The sequence below is a fragment of the Protopterus annectens genome, chromosome 6.part0 (genome assembly GCF_019279795.1).
Source record: "Protopterus annectens isolate FY-2018-M chromosome 6.part0, PAN1.0, whole genome shotgun sequence".
Taxonomy (NCBI): domain Eukaryota; kingdom Metazoa; phylum Chordata; order Ceratodontiformes; family Protopteridae; genus Protopterus; species Protopterus annectens.
In genome coordinates, this window is record NC_056737.1 from 406,260,539 (window position 1) to 406,287,282 (window position 26,744).

The window sequence follows — 26,744 nt, forward strand, 5'->3', positions numbered from 1 at the left end:
ATGTCCTGGACATTTTGTTTCTCCACAAGTCCAATGGCTCCATCAACACTAGAACCATGGACCTAAATCTTCCCTAACAGATAAATGAAATACAGTGGAGAGACAGGCTTATAACCCAGTGCCTCACAAACCCCTGGAATAAACTTCCCTTGTATTCTAAGCAGTGTGATCCATTATCTTATTTTAAACATAACATGGATGACTGGATGGGTATCCACAAATTTACTCCAGGATTTATTGGTATGCTATTGCAAAGTATAAATGCTTAGAAGACAAAATAGCTCTGGAATATCTATGAATGAATGAAAACCAGGGCTGTAATCAGGGTGTCTTCCTTTTGCATAAGCTGGTTCATGGCCTTGGTATATTGACTAGAGTAACTACACATGGGCTAGCCCTGCTGATCTGTTTCTATGATGTAATGTATCAACATTATATCTTTACTTGCTCACCTCTCCTTAAGCACATAGAGTCACAGTACCTGGCCTTTCATCCTATATCATCTTAGCCATTTCTCTTACCATCTCATTAATCGTTCACTGTATTCTCAGCCAATATGCAGTCCCTCTGTTGATTTGTTTTCCATGAATGAGCACTATTACGTCAGGTAAGCCTTTAGTTATCTAATTATAAACCTAAGAATAAGTGCATGGAATGACACATATTGACTTTTACAAACCAAAAAGTAGCAAAATGAAAGACAATCCAACTGATGGAAAATATCTTCAACAAAGATAAGGCATTTGAGTCAGGTGTAGGTGTACTGCCTTGGATGACTTCATCCCCAAGCAACTTTAGCCTCCATAAAATTGGTATTGTAACTGCAGGCCTTCATACTGTACAAGAAGGACATTTTGCATTCTACTATGAATTTACCTGCAAGCAAATGATGAATGCTTATTCAACTCACCATTTCCAAAAAATAAATATTGAAACTGGTGAGTTAAAAATACTAAAAACATGAAAAAAAATATTTTTCTTTTTTGTAGGCAGCAAACCTCACTATCCTAAATTATACATACCAATGACACAGTCACATCATAGTGGAGAAAGGGGGAACCCGCCCCAAAATTTTACTACCTCGTGTAATACATTGCAGTGAAATTTACCACAATATCAAATGTTTGAGCTAAAGTCACTCATCCACCAATGTGCAAATGACTCTACTAAGTTGTATGTTAAAGCTTCTCCATGGATCAGTGAAATCTCCAATACACAGGCTGTTTCATACACCAGACTCTATAATGTCATATCAGACAGCCGTTCATGGCCTTGATATACTCATCTTTGAGAACCATGTCTTTCATTCATCTGAATGTTATCCAGGGCCTTGCCTGTGATGTTAACAGAACTCATAATTCTGTTGGTCTTTCTTTCTACCTTTTCATAATGCATCCTAGGAATCACTCTTAGGGTAATGCTGGTACCTTGTTATTCATTTTTCTCTGTTGTAATGCACTGCTCCAAGAGCATCCTTCTGCTCCAACATTAATCAGTACAACCTTCCACTTTTTTCTATTGGAATTTACCAATCATGTATATTTTTATCTAGCACCCCACAATTAGTCACACTGGATACTGGCATCCTTTTTGTAACCACAATTTTAGTTTTTATGCTCAGTATTGAGCATGGCATTATCTCATACAACTGCTAAGATATATCACACAAATTAACTGAAAAGGACAGGTCCCAACACTAAATCTTATAACATCCATTACTTCACTATTCCCTAACAACAGACGTCTGTCCCCCTGTCGGTCCTACTAGCCTGAGTCTCACAGTTTTTAGTTTTTCTACCAAATTATACACAGCAACACAGCCCTTCAGTAAGTCCAGATGCACTACATTCCTTTGTTTCCTCTCCTTCAGCCTCAGTGATGATCCTTTCATGCAAAAGTATCAGGCTAGACTAGTCTGCCATCAGAATTCATGCTGTTGTCTATCTGCTAAACAAATTGCATTGGAGAAGCTGCACCAACACAAAATGCAGAATATATTCTGTGACCTTCCCCAGGATGCAAACTAGACTCCTAGTGTCCTGCATTCCACTGAAACATTCTACATTCCATTCCTAAAGAGAGAAAGAGAGAGAGAGAGTGAAAGAGAGAGAGAGAGAGAGAGAGAGAGAGAGAGAGAGAGAATATCTGAACCCATAACTTATTTTCTTCAAATTTTTCTGACCTTTTTTCTGCATGTTCTCCCCTCTGAGCCGGCACTCTTTCCCTCTCAAGATTTTATCCTACAGTTTTGACTTTTTGTTGAAGTGAGATAAAGTTCTAACCCTAGTAGCCAGGTCTTAGTTCACCTAGTTTTTTTTTTTTTTTTTTTTTTGCTACCATCATCTAGATGGGAAGCTTCTTATATGTCAGGCCTTTGATTCTTTATTTGATTCTATTTGCAGAACTATCCTGGCTTGGTTAATGACCTTAGGTGCATATTTACTTGACATTGCATATACCCACATCACCCCCTCCTTTACTATTTCTGACTTACAGGCTTCACTTGAAGGTGTGCACTTCTGGGTTACATTTATGAACAGACAAGCCATTCAGGTATAGTCTTTGAAGACTGTAGTAGCTTTGTAGAGGCAGACAGCCAAAAGTACTATAAATATCTGAGTGGATAGAAGATGAAGAGGTGAACCTCAATAGCATCTTTTCAGTGATATTTATGAGCATATCACTTAACATATAATTTAAAGAGGTCTCAAAAATTCTCACTACTCAATATAGCTCTCAATATCTTATCACTAGAATTAGGGACAAAGACTGAATCAGGGATAATTGTAAAATGTTGGTCTTGCTGAGTTGCAATGTTACTAAAATAAGAATACACAACTTTCCTTATATTTTCTAAAGAAAATAATTCCACAAATATAATAATAATTGTCATTATTTCAGATTGCAATCTATTTTTCTCTAAAAATCATGACTTTAGGAAGGATATAGCATCATTTTAGACCAAATCAGGGACACAACTGAAAATCATGGACATTTAAGCAATATTATACCCAATGATAATCTAACCTGAAGACTTCCATCAATCACATATATTACAAAAATGATACTGGAGATACTGAATTCATAGCTCTCAACTGTTCAGATTTTCGCATAATGTCTAGATTTTTGCCTCATATTTTTTTATATGTTCCTCAGAAAGTTTGTTGTTCTTTGGCAAATTAGTGAGGATTGAATTTACTAAATAATGACAAACATTTAAGTTTTGGACTTCATATCCTTCAGAAAATGCATAACACTAAACCTTTAATTCTAACAGCTTTCTAAGTTTATATGATCAATATTTAAAGTGTGTCCCTATTTTTGGGCCTTTGTCTCCCCATTATATTTGGCTTTGTCCAGATTTCTTGTCCTAAAAGGTTGAGAGGTCTGATACTGATCTTGAATCTAGATATGTATGTTCACTGACTTAGAGGGTGTAAACATTTTACTAAGCAATAACAGAAGTTCATATTGATTTTTCCTTTGATTACTTGTGCTTTTCTTTTGGTCATTCTACATTCTTACATCGCATTTTCCACTCTCCCATATATTTTGTGTGTGGCTATAATACTGTTGCCTATATTTAGATAACTGAGAGGTCAACAAACTGTGGTTCCTTTTTTGTGAAGTAAGAATAAACCCTGTACTCAGTGGATGCAGGCTGAATTTCTGAGCAGACTTTCAAATTTGACGCCAGATGGAGGATTCCACCTGCCTAGTCCACTGTAGCTTGTACTTTTTATAGCGGCATTACCCTGTCTTTCCACCCTTTTCATTCTACTGCACACTGTTTTATGACTTTCCATTAAGAGCCAAAACATGATGCTCTGTGGCAAAGCATTCCATGTGTTTAGCTCCCTTACCTGAGAAATAGTGTCTTTTTGTCTTGCTTCTTAGGTTACAGTACCTAGAATCCATATAAGCACATCTTTTGATATCGGATAATCATTGGAACACCTCTCAACTATCCAGATGTTTGAAGAATGCCCAGGTTTTTGCTTCATGTTTTTCAACTGGTCTTTTGCCAAATCAATGAGTATTGAAATCACTAAATAATGACGTACATTTGAGCTTCAGTAATCATATAATACCGCATCTTAATACCCTGTTCAGTCTCAGCCTCTCCACAGGATATGTGCCCATAGAATGGCGCACGGCAACGGTGGTCCCACTACACAAGGGTGGGGCCACAATTGACCCTGGGAACTGCCGACCGATAAGCCTGACCAGTCTGATCTGTAAGGATATGGAGCGAATCATTATGGAACTCTTAAATGGAGAGATTGGAAACCTGCAGTCACTGGACCCCACACAGTTCGGCTTCGTCAAGGGCAGATCATGCCTCCTGAACCTGGTGGATTTCTTTGAGACAGTTACTCAGGCTATAGATAAGGGAAAGGAGGTACACACAGCTTACCTTGACCTTGCTAAAGCATTTGACACCATTCCCCATTCAGGTATTATTGATAAGCTCACCAGCCTGGGAATAAACCCTTACGTCACAAGATGGATCGCAAACTGGCTCTCAGACAGATCCCATAAAGTAGGAGTAGTGGGATCTATGTCCGAATCCAGACCAGTAATGAGCGGTGTGCCTCAGGGCTCTGTCCTGGGGCCCCTCCTATTTGGGATATACTTCTCAGAAGTACAGGAAGCACGGAAGGGCTGTGGCTGACTAAGTTTGTGGATGACTGCAAACTGGGTACTATAATAGAGTCTCCGGCCGACATGGAGATCCTCCAGAAGGGCCTAAATGAGACTGGTGCATGGTGTCAAAGCCATGGTCTCAAGCTAAATGCAAAAAAATGCATAGTAATCCCCTTTGGAAAAAACAGAGTACCTGCAAACTACAACATTGGAGGTAATCCCCTGAAATCTGAAGAAGAAATAAGGGATCTAGGGACCCAAGTAGATAGTCAGCTTTCTTTTGATAACCATGTTGCCAAAGTGGTTAGAAAATCCTTCTATGTGACCCATCTGATCACAAAGGGGTTCGCATGAAGATCTAAGGATGTAATGGTGCCCCTCTACTCTTCCATCATCAGACCCATTATTGAGTACAATGCACCAATTGGAATGTACCTGGCTAGACATCTCCAGCAGCTGGAGAGACCACAAAGGTACCTAACCAAGAGGATTACTGGCCTCAAACAGTTGCACTATGCAGCACGACTGAAAAAGCTAAAACTGTTCTCTGTTGCATACCGCCTTCTCAGAGGCGATCTCTGTCTAATGTACAGAGCCATGTCCAACCCAGAATTGTTGAACATGCTCCATCTTAGCAAAACCAAATCTACTTGAGCTACACGCTCTAGGGATATAAACCTCAACACAACAATGAATAGAACATGCTGGAGGGATAGATTCCCTTCGCAGAGACTTCCCTTACTATGGAACAGGGTCCCAATCTACATAAGACAGAGCCCCTCACTATCACTCTTCAAGAGGAACCTTGATGAGTGGATGGGTAACAGAAAGTTCACACCGGGGATTACACCAACAGCACTACTAGATAGGGGCGAAGGGTACTAGCTGCTAGTACAACGGTCTAGGGAACTACTAAAGGGGAGGTGAATACCGCACAACGTGGCTGGGCTAATATATGCCTTCGGGCAGATAGCCCAGTACCAACCTATGAACCTATGAACCTATATGCTTAAAAAAAATGGACTTTAAGAGAAAAAGCTGTTATTCTAGCAACATTCTACATTTATAAGGACAATGTTTAAAATATGTCCCTGATGTTAAGATATTGACCCCCATTGTGTTTGATTTTGTTCAGATTTCTTGCATTTAGAGGTTGAGAGGTATGTTGCATGGCCATGCTAATCTGTCAAGATTATTATGGTTCACATATATGTCTGATAAGCTGCAAATCCTATGTAACTAACAACTTTTTTTCCCATCAACTGTAAGAATTCAAACATTTATCCCATACATTATTTTAATTTCATCATTGTATTTACCCTTCTGTTTCTTGTGAAAGGTCATTCCAGTTACTCACCCAGGTTTCTGTGAAGAAATATTTCTCATGTGTCCACTAAGATGCCCATCATTTATTTTTAGATTATGTACTCTTACAGTCTTACATCTGATTTTCTGAGAGATGGCACATCGAGCAGTCTATATCCCATTGAGATGCTTAGAATGTATACCACTTTTCTCCTCTTCCACCTCTGTTCATGGCTCTACACATTAAAATTTTCTAGGCACTTTTATTATGACTTCTGGTACAGACCACACACAATTTTGTTGCCCATCTGAATTGCCTGCGTCCTGCAGTCATATGCCCTTCTAAAGATGACTGTTACAAACTCCACTGTAGGTGGGATCTTACTTGTCGCCTGTTAAAGACAACACCAACTTGTTACTTTATACTACTTTCCCATGCATTACAGCATCTTCCCCACCTTCCATAGTATTTAGTACATATTCACACTGCTCACTTGCCTTTAGAACATCTAATATGTCTACCTACAGGTCCCTTTCCATATTGTTTGTTGTTGATGACTCTTCTGCATCTGTGTACTACCTTTCTGGTGTTTACTTTGCAAGTGCTTTATTTTGTAGCTGGATTTACAATAAATTTTAGTTACCACATTTGGGCCATTCATCTAATCATGATAAGACAGACCAGTCTTTCACTTTCTACTTGTCCTTATGTTTGATTGATCACCATTGCACAACCAGGAATATATTCAATCATGGCTCTTTTCTGTTGGCATTACTTCTTTACAGGCATTCTTATTTCTCCCTCTGTATATCACAATCTCGAGCCTCTGCATCATATTTCCCCTGCTTTTTCTGTCTACCATGCTGAATAAATACATGGCCTCACATTTTCTTTCATAGTCCATTGCACTGTTCCCATATCATTCTAACTGCCTTTACCAAACTAATGTCATTCTTTATATAAGGCCTTCAGAGCTACATACAATAGTCTATGAGAAGCTTCACCCATACAAGGTGAAGTAGGAAAGGCCATTTATCCTCTTTTGTGTGAATGCCATAACATTCTATCGGTTTTAGGCACTACCTTCCCATATTCTGTAGTGTAGTACATCCTTAGTGTAGAAGTAACTGTAGTATATTTTAATTTTTACACCTTACTCAATGACTCCTCCACAGTCAGTCCTCCATCCTAGGGTTGCTTCCCTTATTGAGTATTATTTAGTATTACCCACATCTGTCTGTGCTCGACTGCTCCCACAGCTTCCTAGGATCACCCTTGAACTAATCTTACAGTTGAATAGCACTGCTACCATGTTTGTATAACTTGCAAATATCTCACCCTTTCTTATAAATAGCTCAGATAGCAAAGACTTGCATATTGATTTCTAAAACATTACCACTGGCAGTTATCAGGAGTACAATGATATCCTCTCTATTCTGAGAAATTCTGGATGCCTGCCATGGAGCCGGGAGACAGCTTTCCATGAATGTTGTCATCTTCATTGGCACCCAACTCTATATAGCTTTGTAACAACTGCCTGAGTCAAAGGTCTTGCTGATGTCCATGTAGTTATCTGCTTGGGTTAACAAGCCATGATCTACTCATAATTATGGAACAGATTCAACTAAAAGCACCTCTCATCGGTGCAACTATATCTGCTTCATTATTGTGGCGTATTTTTGCTATTAAATAAAATTATTTGATTGCTTCACTCTTGCAAAGCTACATTACATTTCACTCCACACCATGTTATTTATCATCTTCTAGATCAATTATGAAATTGTGTCATGAAAAAAAAAATACTTTTATTTCTATCTCCAGTATATTGACACTAAAGTAGATATTAAAATGGATTGCTCCTGGAACTGAACCATATCCAGGTAGTACATCTTATTTCCTTGCTGAAGTCTACTTAGAATTTCTTTTTATGTATTGTACAATGTAATTTTTACTTTTGATACCACCTGGCATGCCACTCCAAGCCTGGCTAATTACAGTTTTAGTCCTTTGGACCAAAGTGTGTCATAGTGCCTTATTAAAAACTTAAGCAAGCCAAGTCAGTAGCGCTGTCCTCTCTCCTACAATGATGACCCACTCCAAAAGCTATTAAGTTTCTTTGTTGTGATATTTCAGCTATACAGTTATAGTACGTTGGGTCTTTTGCTGACCTAGGAGCAAGGCAGTCAACAAATCCTTCATTTGGAATTGCTTCCATAATCTTTCTTACTGCTGAGGACAGACTGACTTTTATGTAATTTCCTGACTCTACCCTGCTACTGTTTTTGCCACATGGAACTAGATTTGCCATTTTTTAGCCCCCATGAAGTGCAACATTTTACTTTGATTTGTTGAAAGAGGCATCACTACAGATGGTTGAGGTGAAATTCACTAATCTGATGAAAGAAATGCAGAAGGACATTTAAAATTCTTGTTTTCCACAGGAAATTATTTCCAATGCGATTTCCAGGTATATGCTGGCAATAATTTACTTCTTTTTAGAGTTTTCTCCCATCTTCAAGTTGGTGTGAATGTGGAGTTTGTGTATATATACATATATATATATATATATATATATATATATATATATATATATATATGTATATATGGATCTATCTTACTACGTCGACAAGTCAAAACGCCGACAACAAAATCACCGACACCACATAACCGACATTTCACAAACACGAAACCTCACATGCCCGACACACCATAATCCCGACAAGCAACAAACAAAACAAATCCCCGGTCCAAAAAGCACACACACAACACAAGCACACCAAAATCCTTACAAACCAACACTAAACCTCACATACACAACTACCTACAACCTTAACCCAAACCCTAACCCTAAGGTCCGCCACTATCGCACACTCACCTAACCGCCCTAACCTAACTCACTTAACCCGCCTAACCCACAAACTATCACAGTCGCACACTTACCTAGCCCGCCCTAACCCTAACTCACTTAACCCGGCCCTAACCCACAAACTCTCACAGTCGCACACCTACCTAGGCGGCGCCCTAACCCTAACTCACTTAACCCGCCCCTAACCCACAAACTATCACAGTCGACACTTACCTAGCCGCCTCTAACCCTAACTCACTTAACCCGCCCCTAACCCACAAACTATCACAGTCGCACACTTACCTTACTCGCACCCTAACGTCCGTCACTACCGCATACATACACAGCCTTTTCCCATGTCGATGTTCTCAGCGTCGGGGTTTTGATCCGTCGGTCTTCTCCGTTTTCGATCTTCTGGCGTCGGTGTTCTCGCTGTCGGCGTTCTGACTTGTCGACGTAGTAAGATAGATCCGTATATATATATATATATATATATATATATATATATATATATATATATAAGCTTGGGTGTTGTGGGGGGCAAGCACCTCACAATGGGGTGCAGGGTGCAGGGGGAGGGGGGCTTGTCTCCTGTACAAAATGCTTAAACTTAATTGTTTTTGCCCTTCTGTGTTTCAGGAACCATGTTCTACTCTTTCCAGTCCTTGGAAATGGGGAAATTGGCATTTTGTAATAGAACCATTGAAAGGATTGGTCAGTAACATCACTAGATCTTCGTATAGTTAGTTTAAAATATTAAGGTAAACCCTGTCCATTCCCATTTATATTGTGTACCTGCTGTTTCAATGGATAATGTGGACTTGTGCATCCTATGAAATGGCTATTATCAATCTACCTATCTAGAATATGTGTTATTTGGTATAGGTAACTCTGGTCCTTTATTTTGAGACTACTAAACAGAAATATTCCTGTAGTAATCTCTGTTGTTTCTCTCTCTCATCTTTTGTCTACATTACCTACAATTAATTAAGCTTCATGCTCTCTAAAGGTTTCTTCTCTTTCAAATGAACCCATAAAACATTGTGTTCCCTTCTTAGCAGAGTTAGTTAGCCTTTCATTAGGCTGAGTTCTTGCCGTCCTAATGGCTTTTCCTGTTGACTCTTGCTTTGTCAATATATCTCTTGTTTCTCCTTTTATAAAAAATGTATATAGAAATATAGAGCCAGAAGCTAGACAAGGAACTGCATAGCCTACTATGTTTGGGTACCTACCAAATAAGTCTGTCGCATATCATACTTTATGGCTTATTATTATTTTGCATATTTTCTCTTTCTTAAAACTCACCTTATATTTATCTGATGCATTCTTCGGTTCCATTATTGCTTTTGATCTTCTTACTTCTTTATGAAGTTTCTTCCATTCATCCACAACTCTATTACATAATACTTCCTTGTGTCATCTGTAACCTCTGCAGCTTACAAGATCAGCTTGTATCTCATTTTTCTCTATCTAAAAGATAGTAAGGATGATATTCACTTGGACTGCAGGAATTCTATAAGGTACTTTAAGATGTTCATTAATGCATACCCAAGACCTTTGTTTTCAGACAATAGATGTTAAGCTCTTTTACTCTATGTATGTCTTCTGACACATGCAATATACTGACTTTATTGCTGTCCCCTGGAATGCCTGTTTCCTATGAGTGTCCTTACACTGAGTAGATCTCCTGGACTATAAAGAATGCTTCAGCTAATGCATTATTAACTCTCTTCTATTTTCTACTAATGATGTTTCTTCCTGTACACCTGCTGTCCCTCCAGTTTTCCTTGTTCCTCTGTTATAGCACTTGCTGAGCTCTAGGTCACTTGATATCATGGCTTCCACATCACTTTACTCATTTATTGCTGTTGCTGTTGTCTTCCCTCCAACTGTGGACAACTTTGTTGTATTTTTCCTTACCAGGTACATTATTTTGGCTGAGCATGAGACTGCTCAAGAAGAGCTGTTTCAAAAATGGTAGAGTTAGAGGACAGAACATGTAGGGAAAACCTGAGATTTTCTGCTGTACCAGAGAAACTGGAAAGGACAGACTGTATTAATTTTATGAAAGCACAAACAAGCAGCTGGAGTGGTATTTCACAGCAGGGGATGTTAATTGAAAGGGCAAATCATGTGTATGCCCCAAACCTCGGCCTGAAAAAGCCGCCAAGACCTCTAATAGTAAAGATACAATTCTACCAGCAGAAAGAGGGGATTCTGACAAAATTGTGGCAGAAAAACAAAGTACTAAAAATTGGAGACAGTAGAGTGCTTGTGGAAAATGATTATTCACTATACACTAGGCAGAAGAAGAGTACATTTATTCTAGCAACCAGGGTGTGAGATTCAAACTGCTATATTCAGCTATCTTTGGAATATTTTTCCTGAAGGGTCAACGTCATTTTTTGTTGCAGAACATGCTAAGCAGGAAATACCAAAGCTTGTCCACCAAAAGAATGAACCATCAAACAGAAGGGAGACTCTGCTTTTTATTCATCTGATAATAAATAAAGCTCACACACAGACTATGACAGTGAAACCTTTTCCAATGTTCTAAAGGAAAATACTTGAGGGACACAGAAAAGCACAGGAGTTGGCTAGAAGAATCAGGAGTATATTAGAAATGAACCAGAGATTGGAGTTGGGAAATGGAGATCAACTGGAAGAAAACCATCAACTGGGAAATTAATGACTAACTATGGGGTTACAATGCATCAATCACATTTGTAAAATACAGTGGAGCATGAAAACCTGGGAATGTTGGACTTTTTTGACTTTGTTAAACTTGTAGGGACTCCAGTGCATATACCCTACATTATATCATTAATGTTTGGAAGAACATTAAGGAGTGGGAAAGAGGTTACTGTAAGTAAAAAAAAAAGATTGTTCTTAACATTATCTGTATAAAGCATGACATATACTGCATGTTATATAGTAAATCATTTTCAATTATTTTTGTGTGTTATAGGGATACTAAAGTGAACAGGTGTCTTTTTTCCCTTCTTCTTTCTTCTTGTTTAAGTTTAAGAGATGTAGGCACTGCAGTGTAAAAAGAGAAAAATGCCTGGAAAAAGAATATTTAAGTTAATAGGCAATAATCTTATGCTGTTGAGATGAGAGCTGGGTTGTAAATGTATACAGAGCATGATATAAGTAAAAGTGATATACTTTTTCTTTCGTTTGCATAAGGGAATGACTAGATAAAGGCCTTTGGCTTGATCTAATAACACGTTTTAAGTGTAAGCAAGTAAACAAAAGAACATACAATGTAATTCAATGTTTTCTGTTAGCAAATACATTTTAACAGTCAACATAAGAAACTTGAAGGCGACTATGTATCTGTTTCTCATGTTTCCCTGGAGACAATCTGATAAAAGAAAAAAAAAAACAGAATACTTTTTTCTTTCAATGGATAAAAATATAATGTTTTCTGAAAGTATTCAAGTTGTTTTCTACATCTGGAAGAGGAATAAAGATAAGACACAAACAGACAGCTCACAGTGTAAGTAAAAGCATAGGCTGTACCATTTGCCTCAGAATGGATAACCTTCATTATAGATCAGTTAAAGCCTATGAGTGTAGCTGTCAGTCTGGGACAATTGTTCCTATTGAGAGGGTTAAACTTCATTATTTGAAGATGTACATAGTTTGTATTATGTTATTACGTTTAGGGGGAGTTCTGGGGATAGGTTTTGTTTTTTGTTTGTCAGTTTTCATTAAAACAAGAAGTATTGTAAGCTGTGTCATAGGTTCAAATGGATATGACAAGAAACGCCTGTTTAAAAGATCAACCTACCAAACATTAGTGTCTGCATGTAACATAACAGCTAAAACTAGACATTTAAATAACTGTTCTATACAACTGGTGGGAATAATAACTTCTTATCATAATGGCAACACTTTCCATATTATCTTTCAATATGAATGATCACACAGATATATACAAAAGAGAAAGAGTAGTGAACTATATTAAGAAATGCAGAGTGCAAATTATTCTGCTACAGGAGACACATTTGGAAAGAAGTGAGCATGTGAATTTGGCAAATAAAAGATTTTAGGATGGTTATTTAGTAGAATATCTGGGATAAAGGAAAATGGGAGTACACAAATTTATAGCTGGAGGAGTTCCAATAGTGATAGAAGAGGAAAAAAGATAATAATGGTAAGTTTGTAGTAGTAAGAGGCTACTGGCAGGGGTGGAGGATTATGCTGGCATGTATTTATATTCCAGTTAAAGCTGCTACAGTGGAACTTAAGCAAATTCTGGGAGAAATAATCAGCTGTCAGCAGGGAATATTACTTATAGGTGGGGATGAGAATTTGAATTGCAATAGTGAGGCTGTATCTGGGGGGTCAAGAAGGGGAAATATAATAAAAGAGGGTGTATTTTTGAAGAAATTTATGAAAATATTTGGTAGAAAATATGTGAATTCAGTAGTAGGAGCTTAGAGAGAATTTACATATTATTCCCCAAGATACTGAAACTGGACTAGGCTAGACAGAAGTTATATTTTACAGGAACATGTGCATTTAATAGAAATTTTTGATACACATCCAATAACTATTTTAGATCAAGCTTCAATAACAGCTAAAATGAAAATGCAGGGTAATGAGATAAAAGTGAGACACTGGCACTTCCCCACCTATCATTTAAACAAAGAGGAATTTAAGGAATGCATAGTGGAAATTATTTGGGAGTTATTAGGGAGGCAGAAATTTCTTCTGAAAATATAGTCAGGGAGTAGGATTAAAATGAAAGTGTAGGGAGTATAAATATGGGCTAGAAATAAAAGAAAAAGAGATATGGTTAAGAAGTAACAAGAATTACTTACAGAGACTGACAAATATTTTAAAGTATTGCAGAATAGTGGGAATCTCACAGAACAAGAAGAGGCACAATTGCAGAGTGCTAAAGAAAAAATAAGGGATGACCTGAATAATACGCATGAGTTTAGAAAGATTACTGTTAAGCAACTGTTTTTTGATAATAACTCCAGTGCACAAAAGCCTTTAGCATAATGGCTTAGGTAACAGAATGTAGAAAGCATTGTTGCCAAGCTTAGGGAGCCTATAACAAGGAAAATAACCAGAGATCCTGTAGCGGTATTAGAAATATTTCGAAAATGTTATGAAAGTCTGTATAACCCTAACCTCACCACAAAACATACAGTATGTTTTAACCAAAGTATGTTTATTTTTGAAGATGGTGTGTTGATTTCTGTTGTTTGTTTGAAATGAATGTGTTTATTTAAAAAGTGTCATCGTGCTTTAAACATTTCATTAAAATGCTTAAAAATCTTAAAATTCATAAACCAATGTAAATGTTCTTGCTGTCAATTAAAACAAACATTCTCAGTTGCCATATTTTAAGGTTAGTCAGTCATTTTAAAAAACTGACTTCTTTACAATGATGACAAATAAAATTAAAAATAAACATGTAAATAAAAATGAAATTAAACCAACCATGGGTTTTATTAAGGTGTGAACAATTTGGAACCTAGTGTGCAAAAACATTTGGTGTTAGTGCCCTATAACCTGGCCCTTCTTAATCTAAGTAGTGAGCCAATACTTATAGAACCGTTTAACCCTGGGGGTTTGCCTGCATTTAACCTAAGTTGCCAAATGAGTTCTCTAAACTCTAGTGTGGATTCCCAGTCACCCCCTCTAATGTGTGGGTTTACCTGTTCAAGCACCATAAAACACAATTTAAAGTTGGGGCATTCAAGAGAGTGTTTATAAAAGGCGTTACTCTCTTTTTTATTTTCAATTTCATAGGCATGTTCGTAAAGCCTTTTTCTGAATTCACGTTCTGTTTTGCCTATGTAAAAACTTCCACAAGTGGAACATAGTCCAATGTAAACAACACCTTTGGTAGAACAGGAAAAATGTCCTATTGGTTTGATGTTAGTATGACGTGCCCTTAAATAAATGTGGTTGTCATTGATAATAGCAGAGCTCTCTTTGGAAAGAAGTGAGCATGTGAATTTGGTAAATAAAAGATTTCAGGATGGTTATTTAGTAGAATATCTGGGATAAAGGAAAATGGGAGTACACAAATTTATAGCTGGAGGAGTTCCAATAGTGATAGAAGAGGAAAAAAGATAATAATGGTAAGTTTGTAGTAGTAAGAGGCTACTGGCAGGGGTGGAGGATTATGCTGGCATGTATTTATATTCCAGTTAAAGCTGCTACAGTGGAACTTAAGCAAATTCTGGGAGAAATAATCAGCTGTCAGCAGGGAATATTACTTATAGGTGGGGATGAGAATTTGAATTGCAATAGTGAGGCTGTATCTGGGGGGTCAAGAAGGGGAAATATAATAAAAGAGGGTGTATTTTTGAAGAAATTTATGAAAATATTTGGTAGAAAAGATGTGAATTCAGTAGTAGGAGCTTAGAGAGAATTTACATATTATTCCCCAAGATACTGAAACTGGACTAGACTAGACAGAAGTTATATTTTACAGGAACATGTGCATTTAATAGAAATTTTTGATACACATCCAATAACTATTTTAGATCAAGCTTCAATAACAGCTAAAATGAAAATGCAGGGTAATGAGATAAAAGTGAGACACTGACACTTCCCCACCTATCATTTAAACAAAGAGGAATTTAAGGAATGCATAGTGGAAATTATTTGGGAGTTATTAGGGAGGCAGAAAGCTTTGAAAATATAGTCAGGGAGTAGGATTAAAATGAAAGTGTAGGGAGTATAAATATGGGCTAGAAATAAAAGAAAAAGAGATATGGTTAAGAAGTAACAAGAATTACTTACAGAGACTGACAAATATTTTAAAGTATTGCAGAATAGTGGGAATCTCGCAGAACAAGAAGAGGCACAACTGCAGAGTGCTAAAGAAAAAATAAGGGATGACCTGAATAATACGCATGAGTTTAGAAAGATTACTGTTAAGCAACTGTTTTTTGATAATAACTCCAGTGCACAAAAGCCTTTAGCACAAGGGCTCAGGCAACAGAAAGTAGAAAGGTTGTTGCCAAGCTTAGGGAGCCTATAACAAGGAAAATAACCAGAGATCCTGTAGAGGTATTAGAAATATTTTGGAAATTTTATGAAAATTTGTATAAAGCAGCAACATGTAGAAATCATGAAATAGTATAAATGGAAATTTTTATGGAAGAATTAAATATGCCAAGGGTAGAGGTAGATGAGGCTCGATTATTAACAGTTATGATAGGAGGAGATGAGATAAAAATAGTGATGTATAACCAATATACAGGAACATCTCCAGGAATAGATGATATTCCTGTGGAAATTTGGAAGCTAGGAGGGAAGTAAGTGATAAAGATCTGGAAGCACCAACATCCTGGAAGAAAGCTGTGGTGACTGAAATACCTAAAGATGGTAAATATCCAACTGATCCAGCTTCATATAGGCCCATTTCAAATTTAATCCATGAACATAAAGTGTTTATGTCTATAATGGCTAAAGGTGATGTCAAAATTGATAGATATGGATCAATATGGCTTACCCGAGGGGAAGAAAACATTTGACAACATTAATAGAACAATGTTAATCCAGAAGGAAGCAGAATATAAGAAAATATCACTATTGTTGGTGGGTCTTGATGCAGAGAAAGCATTCAACAGAGCAGACTGGGCTTTTATGAGTAGGGCAATGGATGCATTTGCATTCCCTGACATAAAAATACGATTGATTAGGAGGATATATGAGAGATCAGTGGTGAAAATTAAAGTGTGTGCAGCTCCTCTCTGATAAGCTATGTTTAAACAGAGGAAGCCAGCAGGAGTGTCCTGTTTCCCCTTTTTTATTTGTGTCATATTTAGAACAACTGGCAAAGAAAATAAGGGACGTAGAAATTCAAGAATACAGTTGGTATGGTAATCAAGAAGAGTTGGTTTTACTTGCAGATGATATTATTTTGGAGCTGATAAAACCATTTTACTGTTGTGGAACATTTTGAGACAGTTTCAGGTCTTTGCAGGATAAACAAATTAATGAAGATAAAACAAAGATAATAGCTATAAGTTATGTACCCACATATGAACTGGTTCAGCAATACCCAAATGTATAGGGTATTTATAGGTATTTATAGGGTAAAAGCACAGCCTTTCAGCTAGAATTGGGCCAGGTGAAGTTTTCTATGCCAAGCGCAGGTACCTCTAAGAAATTTACTGAATCAGAAAATAGAGATACTTCCTATAGTTTACCACAGTGGTTCATAATCCCAGCCCTCCATATTTTCTTTCTTAACAATTTCAGAAATGTTCAAGCTTATCATGGGGAGGATGGCTACTGAATATGACATTATATTCTGTATTCCCTAACAAACTTGAGCAGTGGTGTCTGTGGTAATACAGTGACTTTTCCTGATTTACTAGCTACTTTTGAGCTTGAGGTATGCAAGAATGAAATCATTTTTTTTATACTTTGGTTGTATACTGCCAAAGATTTACCAACATTGAAAGCCTTTTTGTTGTTGCCATGCAGAGAATATTTACATAACTAGATTGCTTATAAGCCTTAGGTATTGAAATGCATATGACAGTATTTGCAATAAAGGACAGGATTACAGTATTTACAGAAGTTCATTACATTTGTTGGAGACTTGCAGTCATCTTTGCAGGCTTTACCTGTAAACTAAACAGAATGCCAATCTATCACATGTGATCCATAACCTGTGCAGTAATCCTTTAAGCAATTTATCTTGAGCTTGTTTCTTGTTTGCTGTTCATTTTTTACTTTGATCATGTTTTACCCATGAAACAAGTAGATAGTTGTCAGGCAGCAGGTCTTTTTTTGCTAAGAAACATTTTTAGAAGTGGGGGTATCACAGAGATTGCTACTTTCATCATGTTACTTGGTACTTTTATAAAGCTGAATTTAAATTATAATTAGAACTGCAGTGCAAGGAGAAGTGATTTGAGTTGATTTCTGCTTGTATTTTTATAGTTGATTTTGACTGGCATTCTAGTAATGTATTTAAAAAGTAATATCTTTTTTCATACCTCATAACCTTTTTGTTTCCATCTAGATATTAAGTAAGCTGTCATGTGGCCAGTGCATTGAAATAGTTTGTTTTTTCTTCTACACTTCATTTTGTCTTGATTGGGCTCTCATAATGATGGTTTGGCACCCAGGGCAGTGTATTTAATTAAAGTCCCAGTTTTTGCGGTTGTTAGCATAGCCCCACCCCTTTCTAGTGGGCCACATCCCTTCCCATTGGCTCCAACTATTCAACTATCTCCTGCAGCCCCCCCCCTTTGATTTGAAGCCACCAGCCGCCACTGCCTTAAGCTGTTTGTTAGTTTGCTTAAGTATACTCTTAAGGTAGGGAGAATGAGACCTCTTATAAGCATTAAGCCATTTCTTTCTTCGTCTTGTTATATAATTTATTTATGCAGGTGTTTCACCACTGGATTTTGTTTTGTGGATAGGGACTTCTTTATCAGTACAATTATTTAAGTGGTAGTAGAAGTCAGAGCCAGGTAGCAGCTTCAGCAATGGGATCCTTCAGAGGAGGATTACAGCAGAATTGTAGTCCTCAAGTAACTAAAGAAGGTTTGCTTTTGAGAAGTCCCTAAACCAGAGCTATTTACAGAGAACATACTGCCAGTTTTAAAGGAAAAGGTCACTAAATTATGGTCTGATTCAGCAAGACATAATGATAGATATGGAGATGTGCAATACGTGGCCATATTTGTGAGGACTAGATCAAGGATATTAGGGCCCCTGGTAGGATGGTTAACTATTTGTGAAAGAGATTTATCATTTATGTCTGTAAAGCACTGGGCATGCTGACCATTGGCAGTACAGGTCAGCAAGTTTAGTTTTGGATAGTTGAAGTCCCCCAGTAGAAAGGTTTTGGGTTTAATGAGATTTTCAGCTGAGATAAGATAGCTAGCATGCTCAGAAGGGGTCATAAAAGGTATTCTACAGCTAGCTAGGAAGTGTTAATTTGGTTTGTTTATGGTGATTTGGGCTTCTAGGAGTTCAAATGTGGTGTCCAAAGGAATCTGTCTTGAGGTGATGATAGCCTTGAAAAATACTGATGCACCTCCACAACTGCCTGTAGGTCTGAAGACATGACAGGCATTATACTCAGGACAAAAGGAAGTGCTTTCATTGCTCTCAAATCATGTTTGTGTAACTACACAAATATGAATGTGTTCAAGTTGCAGGAGAGCCTCATGTTGGGGTATTTTGTTTTTGGTAAGACTCCTGTCATTAGAATATACTCAGTTGGAATGTCCATCAGATGGACTCATCGTAGAAAAAGTACTATGGGGGCAGCAAAGGCTTTAGTCATAGTTTAAAAGCAAAGCAGGAAGGCTTGTCAGCCATTTCATCCCAAGCTGACATACACTGGATCTTCCTAGAAGGACACCAACTACATAGACAATTAATAAAGCAAATTATCTTGTGTTTGAATCTTTGCGTTATTCTGGGTGATGGCAAAATGTCACTCAAAATCAGTGCCTTTCCTGACAGAAACATGCATAACAAGCTCAATCATGTCCTAATGTCATTCACCTCCATGTGGACCACTATCAGGTCATAATCATATTTGTTAGGATGGAGGAGTCTAAAAGTCCTTGATATGTCCCAGATCCTGGCTCCAAAAAGACAGCTGCCTCTCACCCTTTTCTTATACAGCCTTGTTAGGGTGGTGTCTATATACCTTACAACAGAGTTAACTATTAGTAAAACACTACTATGGTTTTATGTAGTCTCAGTGGGCCATAAAGGCTTGGAGTCTGCACCCTTAGATTTTTAGAGGTACGCATCTTAAGGGCGTGTCACTGTGTGAACTAATGTCTCAGAGGTTTGGACAGTGTTGTCTTAACAACCTCAATTTAGGCTGGTTTAGTGGAATTGCCCTGTGCTGTGTGTGTATATGTGTTGTGCTTACAGAATGTGTACTGAGGTAAGAAGGTAGCTTACAAGTTAAGTAAATACTTGCACCTCTCATATACTCAGTCATTGTGAGGTAACAATAAAGAGTCTTTGGTAAGCATGAGGCAGTTACTACACTGCCTTAAAATACCAAGTGCTATCATGCTGGCTACAGAAGGGGAAACAGCTGACTGAGATTCCATACTGGCCAGTGCAGATGAAGTGGTATAAGATAAGTTAATAACTGATTTTTGGTATAAGATAGAAGAGAATGGCTGACTGGGGTAGAAAAAGGTGATAAACTATTATACAATATTATATATATATATAATTATACAAGAATGAGCTGTGGCTTCTGTAGTAGTACAAGTAAAAAGCACAAACACTGTAGGATCAGTAGGAAAATCAGTAACAATGGCAATTTTAACCTATTATGCTTACCCAAAAGGCTAATGTAGTTTCTACCTAGCCAGCAAAAACAATGAACGATAGATAGCCTACCTCAATGGATTCGGATGCAGTAACTGTAATAGCTGCAGATAATGTAAAGGAGTAGTTTCAAGTGCAGCGGGATAGCAGTCAGCCAAGTAATAAATGCATATCACAAAGGTAACCCTGTACTCCCTAGTGTGGTACTGTAAAGCAGTAGCTTTAAACTTCCATAGCAAATCAGTAGCAAGCAGAAATGCGACAACACAAATATCAAATACTGTAGTCTGTACATGAGATGAGGCAAATCTGTTTTACACGCATAGTATGAGTAATAGACAACAGACTACACTGCAGTGTTATTTTAAATATTGCCAGCAGTGAATAACAGTACCAAAGCAACAAGGCATGATAGTGAAGTATTATTTAAACTTAATGCCACTACCCTCAGCAAAGCAAAAGTGAGCAGAAGTACAGTAGCATCAAGGAGCAAAAGTGCAATGCTATTTAAACCCAATAACACAACAGCAGGGCAAAACTGCTAATTTCAGCAGTGTGGCCATAAGAGGTACAGTAAGTTAATAAAAGAGACTGATTTCCCAGTCTGAAATAGGGCAGTATAAAAATCAATCACACTAGTACAACAAGGTTGTGAAAGAGAAGGCACTGAAATCTATATCATATAGAATAAAGATGAGAGGTTCCCCTTACCTGCTGTAGACTAGGCCCTTCTGTTTGATACCTAATAAGATGAAGACTGGCTTACAATGCTGCAATTAGCAAGCCACCTGGTATTTACTGTCTGTAAGGGGTTCTGTCAACCAGCCAATCAAAATGCTGTCCACCCCCCACAAAAACTAGCCAATCAAAATCAAGCTCTCCAATCCCTCATTGGAACTCAAGGTCAGGTAGTTGTCAAGTGGAAGCCTTTGCTCTTACCAAAGGCTCACCCAGGGAAGAAAGGTTGTGGTCTATTTGGCTACTTTTCCATACTCAAATGAAGGCTTGCAAAGTTGTAGCCATTAAGCAGGGGACCATTACTTGAGTTACCAAGGTAATGATGGCAGCCTTTAGTAGTCTGTGGCTGGGAGCATGCATATGCATGAGGAGGGCAGAATAAGCCTCCACAGTGATGTAAGCAATCTTGTTGGCCACCAGGGCTGGGGTAGAGTTAAGGCTTAGAATAAAAATGCTATCAAAATTGTTTGCATTTTTAGATACGAGTGAGGCCACAAAGTACCTTCATGGATGGCGAATGGTGACCTGTTCTGTCAGCTCTCACTTTTACACTAAGAACTCATCAATGGCAGGAGAAACAATGGACTCTAGATCATTAGGATGGGGTTGATGGTCAGCAGAGACAGAAAGAAAAAGAACCAAGAAATGAAAAAAGGAATTCTGTTGGTTCCCATTGAGCTTCGGTTAAGGTTTTTATAGCCATGAATAGCATTTTATCTGCATAAACTATAATACTTAAAGCAAAGATATTTTAAAGGTGGCACAGAATGTCTTTGCCTCTGTATCTACAATTAATTGTCAGATATCAGATACATTATTTATTGAAAGTCTGTTTCATTGACAGTGTCCCTTTACTTTTCTCACATAACTAAAGAACACCATAGCACAAGATTATACACATATTTGCATATTGATGTCTGTATTAGATACTAGTTTAAGTTCATTTTCTGTTCTGATTAGATTGAGCAGTTTAATTAAATCTTTTTGTATTTTGCTTAAGATGGATTTTTTATCTATGATTATTTGTAAAAACAATATGATATTTTCTTCTAATGTTACACAATTTATTGATTTTATAGTTTTACCACAGTAGTATATTAGACTACGAATATATTTATGTCACAGTCATATACGTTTTCACTGATATTGCTTAATCATATCATCACCAGAGATGTCATCTAGTTAGTCCATACTTATTTCCAATCTCCCAAATACATGTGGTTGAATAAAGAGTTTTTTTGGTGAGGATTGTTCATTTTCAAGTGTTTTGCTATTACAAGGTAAGCAAACGTCTGGCAAGTGATATTAGAGTGATAGGTGCAAGATAAGCAATCATTTCTACTGCATCAGATAAGAAACACCCCCCTTTCTGGAAAGCTGTAAAATTACTGTATGTTATGAAATGGATTATTCCTTTGATTTATAAGACAGGATAGATGCCAGAAATGACACAATGGCCCTGAATGGCGTTTTTCCATTTTCACAGTCATAGACTTCTAGTCTGCAAGTTACATAATTAGTGTAGGGTATAGAAACACCAGGATTAAACTTATATGATATGTAATAACCTTTCTTCATGTCTTATACGATATAAATCAATGTATTTACTCCAGAACAGGACAGTCCCTGTGGCTTTTTGTCCTGGTGAGGTTAATGCTGAGAAAGAAAACTCTGCCATGTTCTAGAAGCTACATATTTGATATATTACATGTGTACATTATGAGGGAGGAAGCCTAAGAGCTGATGTCTGAAGTGAGGTGTAAACTTCTAATGCTACAAAATCTTTAAGGTTATTATGTCTGTTAGGAAAGGGGTACCTGCTGAAGAAAAAGTGATGTTACCCAGTATACAAATGCTGACAAACTCCTTAAGCTATATATTTTTAATAGCCTGCGGATCCAAAGAACATGCCACTGATAATTCATGGATGATGGCTCAGAGTTTGCCTCCATCTGTAGTAAACTGTATCCTACATAAAGTCAGCTTTCAATTCAAAAACTTATGTAGCTATTGACTTTGACTTCCCTGTATTTGCATATTATTTCTGCAATGGGGAATAGTTTCAAAGGGTTTTGCAAAATCCAGAAATGTAGCATGCATGGCAAGTCCTTCATCTACCAGCAATGTGATGCATTTGTAAAAAATTACATGATCCAAAAGGCTGGCCTTACCATCCCCAAAGCCAAAGTGGTTAATGTCTGGAACCAACAGATCCCTAGTATCATTATATACCAGATCCATAATGATCCACCCCATTACATTGCATAGAATATAAATGAAACTAATGGGTCTGCAATTATTAGGGTCCAGTGCTGAGCCCCCTTGTGAACTGGCACCAGTACCACATGGTGTCACATTTCAGGGACAACACCCATAGAGAAAGACTTATTCATTATAATATGTAAGGGATATATCAAGTCAAGTCTTATAGCGCAGAGAAAACAATTGGGAATTTTGTCAGGGCTCATTAAGCATGCATTATTTATTTTGTGCAGGATGTACAATTATTGGATTTATGTACCAGTAAGATGCAATTCAAACTTACATTTGAAGAGTTTTTTTGTATTTGTTTAATATTTAATAGAGATAAATACCTTACTGGAAACTTCCATTGCACTAAAGTGCTATCTCTTTAACAGAATAGGCTCATACAATTATAATTGTATCAAAAATAAATATGCTAACAAATGACCAAAGCATAATTAATACTGTATTGGACATTCACACATGTATACATACTTAGTGATGATATCACACATTTTGGATAGTAAATATTCAGTGGCATTTTTATTATTATTCAAAGACAGATTTATACCAGAAAGCAGGAAAACAAATTTTAAGATAAAAGAATATTGCTACTGTCATGATAATCTGCCAGATATATCCCTTGGCTTCTCATATGGAAAAAAAGTGGAAGTGCAGACTCCATCTACCAGAAGACTTTCTTATTTTTACCAGAATAAGCACATACTGGTAGATATGTGCCATTTCAAGGCGTTTACCCTCAGGCACGATTGTAGGCATCTCCCTTGCTTTTGGATATGAATTGTAAGAATTTTATCCAAGCTCATACAATGCCCAATCAGCTTTGAAAATACTCAACATGAAACCAAAAGAAGACATACGTCAGTTGTTTATGGGAAACCCAAGTCTGCATCTTTAGAGGAAATGTATTTCCTTATCCTTGCTAAAAAGTCTAGGTTAAGTATACATTAGCATAGCCTGTCAGGTCATCAAAGTTAGGAGCACTCTCTAGGTATTCAAATCTCTTAGGATCCCTTGAACTAGTATGTTTGAGATGTATCAGCTAGGACATTTGCTAGTGAATCTTTGATATGCTGTCTTTTTAGGGATTCTTAGTCAGATCTTCTCAAACATAGTACACTCAGTGTAGGTCTGCAAATACTCTATGAGATTCAATAAGATCTACCAAGAATGTTTTAAAATGAAAAAATATGGTGTCTCAGAACTCCATTAAGAGGATTCAAATATAGCTAGCTTAGACTGGGACTGCACTTGTATATCAAACAACAGAGGTCTGGAATCTCCACTTAGAATATTTTAAATAATCTATATTACAATCCAGTTTACTTATGTCATGGGGAATAGGAATGCATGCTTTCATATGTACCAGATGTAATCTTGCATGGCACCTTATCACAGGCCCAGTAATCAAGGAGACGCAATCCTCACCATTAGCACCAGTGGGGGACATACATTGGGAGGATGATGGGTTACACACACATTATGTCCCGATGCAGCTCACTGCATCAAGTGCAATTTCTCTTAAGAATGCACAGAGATCACATTCAGTCTGGGGCTGGTTTCTCCCTCTTTCTCCAGAACCCCAATAGGACTCCCCACTGGAACAACAATAGAGTTTAGATTTCAGCTGAGTGGCCAAGCCAAGACCTCCAACAATCTCTCTGTCCAACCAGTGCTTTGTGTCTTTGCTCAAGTGCACAGGTTTACTAGCTATGCCCCCTTCTGCCCAGATTATAAGGTAATTATCACTGCCACCAGCCACCTCTTTATCAGCTACTTTAAGGCCCTTAACAAAGGGTGTCCAATCTTACTGTGTAATGTTACTGTCAATACAAATGTTAGTTTGATCAAGAGCAAGGCTATTAGGAGTGGCCTACACAGTGTCACCAAATAAATATGCAAGTACTCTCAGAACTTAAATATGTCTCACAAATATCAGCCACAATGATAGGTTTAAATATATTTAATAATAAATAATAAAAGAACAAGAAAATACTCAGTATATAATCACAGTGACATCAGAGTTTAAAATCACAGGAAATATTTAAAACAACATTGCAGGATAGTCTCAAATAAATAAAGAAAACATCTAAACCATACTTCACTACATTCCTGACTGAATCTAAGAGAATTACTACATCCTAGTTAACTTACTTATAGAGCAACAAGGCAGATGTGATGAGTGGGTCTTCCAGCTGATGTTGTCAGGTCAAATAAAAATACAGAATACACAGTTTTTCTCAGAGTTCTTAAATTAATATCTCAAATGCTACTGCTGGGATAGCTTGCAGGATGACATCACTTCTTGTCATCTGACTCTATCCCAGGTAAAACCCCCACTGATGCAGCTGGTACCATTTAGCGTGTACCTCTGAAAATACATAGACAAGGCTTTTCTTGAGCTAAGGCAGATCGTGAAGTCATAATACAAGAAAAAACACTTCCAAGACAATAATTCTGTTGTGTCTGTTACTGCACTGGAACTGAAAGATAACATCCTTTTATTATATGGCCACAAAGTAATTTAATTTCAACTATTTTTCTAAAGTTAACCTCTGGTGTTCCAGTTTCCATTGTTAAAATATATACAGCTAAACAGTTACAATAGTGCAGGGACATTTATGTTCTAATCTAGTAGTGTACACTGTGGTTACATTTTTAAGCTCAGTACTTTACAAACCCTTTTCAACACTCACTTCTGTACCAGCAGTTTGATATACACATAACATATAGTTCTAATACATTTGTAACACAAGCATATGAATCATGTTGATATTCACAAATGACATAATTATTTACAAAGTTCCAGATACCTGGGCTGGCAGTGTCTCCTTTCATGACACTATCCACAAGAAAAAGTATTGCATTTCAAAAGCAGTGTAGCTATTAATCAGGTTGGTATTGAGGGTTGGTTAGGAGTGGGGAGAACCTTTTAAACTGCAGCTGCTTCCCCTTGTATATGCCCCATTAGCACTCAAGAAGTGACTTTGCATTTATTGCTGTATGTGGATGTCACTCAGTGCTTTGGGTGATACAACAACTAGCGGCCTGACCCTGCTTACAAGCAGATGCCTTCCATCATGTATCTAGGCTCAGCCAAGGATCCTTAATAGGATGCACACCCTGGAGGCATACATTCTTCCCACTATTCAAAGGGTAAATTGGGCATGTATTACTCCATCAATCCTTTCCCTTTCTGGGCAACTTGTCCAGATCTGCTGCAGTAAATCAATCCCAGGTCATTCTAATTGTGTTTGGGGCTCTAGCCCTCTACTCTGCAAAGGCAGCATATAATTGCAAAAGGTGTTGTATAATATAATTTGAAAATGCTGTAAAACACAAGCTTTGTGGTAACAAACTGCTACTCGTCTGGCACAAAACTTCTTACTATTCTAGAATACTTTCTGGTATTTAGCATTGTTAAATAACTTTGATATTGCATCTAATTAACCTCATATGTTGCATACCAACTGACTCTTTACATCTAGAAGGCTGAGTCCATCTCCTTCCCTAAAACTGGCACTAGAAAATGCTTGAAAATGTCCAAACTCAACATCCAGTGAAACTTTAGAAGCAAAACCCAGCTCTTCATTGCTATATGAGATCCTTCGGAAACCCAATTTACTGCACTTTATT

General features: G+C 37.4%; 1 protein-coding gene across 1 annotated transcript in view; it reads left to right on the forward strand.

Annotated features, from left to right (window-relative positions):
* SCG5 (secretogranin V) overlaps positions 1–26,744 on the forward strand; it is a 402,914-nt gene that overhangs the window by 12,931 nt on the left and 363,239 nt on the right.